This window comes from Myotis lucifugus, unplaced genomic scaffold, assembly GCF_000147115.1.
Source record: "Myotis lucifugus unplaced genomic scaffold, Myoluc2.0 scaffold_110, whole genome shotgun sequence".
Taxonomy (NCBI): domain Eukaryota; kingdom Metazoa; phylum Chordata; class Mammalia; order Chiroptera; family Vespertilionidae; genus Myotis; species Myotis lucifugus.
The window spans coordinates 218,479-221,221 of NW_005871158.1; positions in this window are offsets into that span (position 1 = coordinate 218,479).

A 2,743-nucleotide genomic window follows, 5' to 3' on the forward strand; every position below is an offset into this window, starting at 1 on the left:
CCAGCCCAAAATATCAAGAGTGCTAAGTCTGAGAAATGTTTTGTGGAGGAATGAAGAGAATGGACTTCTGTTTGCAACAAGGATGACTGTCACAAACAAAACATTGAGCAAAGAACTCAGAAAAGAGTATATGAAGTTGTGTTATATGAAGTTAAGACAGACTAAACTTTGCTTGGTGATAGAAGGCAGAGTAGTAGTTAATCGTGGGTAACTAGAAGTAGAAACATTACTGGGATCCAAGTAATGCTTTATATTTTTATCTGGGTGGGAGTTGCAAGGATGCATTTATTTGTAAATAATAGGTACCTGTGTACTAAAGTCTCCTGTAGACTTTGAACTTCATCTGCAACTTTGACTCTTCCTGGCCTTCAGACTAGAAATGGAACATCAGCTCTCCTTGCAGGTTTTAGACTTGATAACCTCCATAATTATTTGAGCCGATTCCTTTCAATAAATTTTTTCTATATATACACACATCCTTTTTGTTCTGGGTTTGTTTTTTTGTTTTGTTTTGTTTGTTTATTTGTTTGTTTGTAGAATCCTAACTACAACACAGGGTCAAATTTTGGAATTAAAAATAACATTTTCACATATGAAACTTGCCATTACAAATTCAATTCTTTGCCCATCACATTCTATTTTGTATTGTGAGCCCTTCTCTACAACCCTACATGAATGCTCATGAACCTCAATAGAGTATCCATCGTTCTCACCACTTTTCACCTCTCCTTCTAAGTTTCCTTGGTTCTAAACTACATCCTCTCCTACAAACACATGTAACTCAATTTTCAGCTCCCTTGCCCAAAGTCTTGACTCTTCTTAGGGTTTTCATCATTCCTGACTGATCTCTTAAAAACTAGGGAAAAGAGAAGAACTACTGATGACCAGAGTTCTCCATTGAAATGGGTGAAGCAATTGTTAAGACAGTGGCTAAACTTCCCTTCCTTCCCAGTCCCATTTCCTTCCACATCCTTTCATAAGTGCTCTTTCCATTAGTGTTCCATAGAAAAATTTTACAAATTTTAGTTGTGGAATTTGCTTTCTATGGAATTCAACCAGCAGTAGATTGTACCCACAGAGGTCTGAAAAATAAGTTTCTGTAAAGGGATTCTAGAACTAGGTAACTGGCTGCCCATCAGTGGTCAGCAAACTCATTAGTCAACAGAGCCAAATATCAACAGTACTTCTTCAAAATAGACTCGCCCAGGCCGAAAACCAACTTCTGCGCATGGGCCACGAAGTTTCAATCACACTGTACGTGCACCTGCACGTGGTATTTTGTGGAAGAGCCACACTCAAGGGGCCAAAAGCAGCATGTGCCTCGTGAGCTGCAGATTGCCGACCACAGGCCTAGATGACAGGACCCCACCAGTGGTGGTAAGTATGGCATACATAGACCATGGCACAAGGGAGGTATCCAAATATTAATCTTTATATGGGTGCTGTTTGCTGTTAGTGCCTCAGTTTGATCATCTTGCAAGGCATTGTGTGTGTCTGTTGCTAAAAAGCTCACTGCTGCTCTTTTCTTTAGAGAATTTCCCTTAGCAGCATGGTAGCTGCTCTGCTCAAGATGGATGGCCCACACACAATGCCTGATGGTGCACAAATGTCTAGCACTTTGCTTCAAGGAGGGACAAACTCTCATGCTATTTGTGCTACAGAGATCCCAGTGGATCAGCTTGAAGACATTTTTTCCTTGCAACCATAACCATTTCTATTTTCTTGCCCTCTCCCGCTTCCCTTAGACACCTTCTATTAAAAGCACACCGTCAATAAACCACATGAACAAGAACCCATCACCAGGGCTCGGCTTCTAGAGAATCTGACATAAGACAACTAATCCTGCTTTGTGGTTTGGTACAGGTAAAATTCATGTGACGTTTCTTAGTGTGCCTTACAAAAAAGCATATTCTACTATTGTTAGCTATAGGGTTCTACATTCATACATTAGGCTTAGTTGACCATAATGTTTTAAAAATATTTTATAACTTTACTTGAAATTTTTCATCTGTTTTTTTTATTTACTGAGATGTATGAAAATCACTTATATGTCTCCTAGTATAGAAATTGAAAACTTTCTCTGTTCTTTAACTGATTACATTATAAATGGCAATCTTTAGACTTAAATCATGAAACCCAAAATTACTCACCTCAGTCTCCTTAAAACAATTCAAGGACCTTATAATACTTGATTTATATCCAGACTCTTTGGGAATTATTTTATGTTAATTTCATCTGCTCTTTTTTAATGTTAGAGTACATTATTATGATCTTTTATGCAGTCAATATTTATTGTTTCACATATCTATTACAGTTTTGGATCTGCATTCATTTTTATTGTGCAGACATTATATTTAGGCTTTATTTTTGCCTGGAGTAAAACATTTAGAACATTTTCAAAATTTTCAAGAAAAATTGTCTTCCAAATATAAATTTTGCACCCATTTTTTTTATTCTTTTGTAAAAAAAATATTATAATAAGTATTACAAAGGGTATTACATATGTGTCCTTCCCCCACCCCCCGCCCTTGACAATCCCTGCCCTCCCTTACCCCCCAGTGTCTTATGTCCATTAGTTATGCTTATATGTATGCATACAAGTCCTTTGGTTGATCTCTTACTCCCCTCCCTTCTGCCCCCCAACCATCTCTGGCCTTCCCACTGCAGTTTGACAATCAGTTTGAGGCAGCTCTGCCTCTGTATCTATTATTGTTCAAAAGTTTGTAATGGTCTTTATTATCCA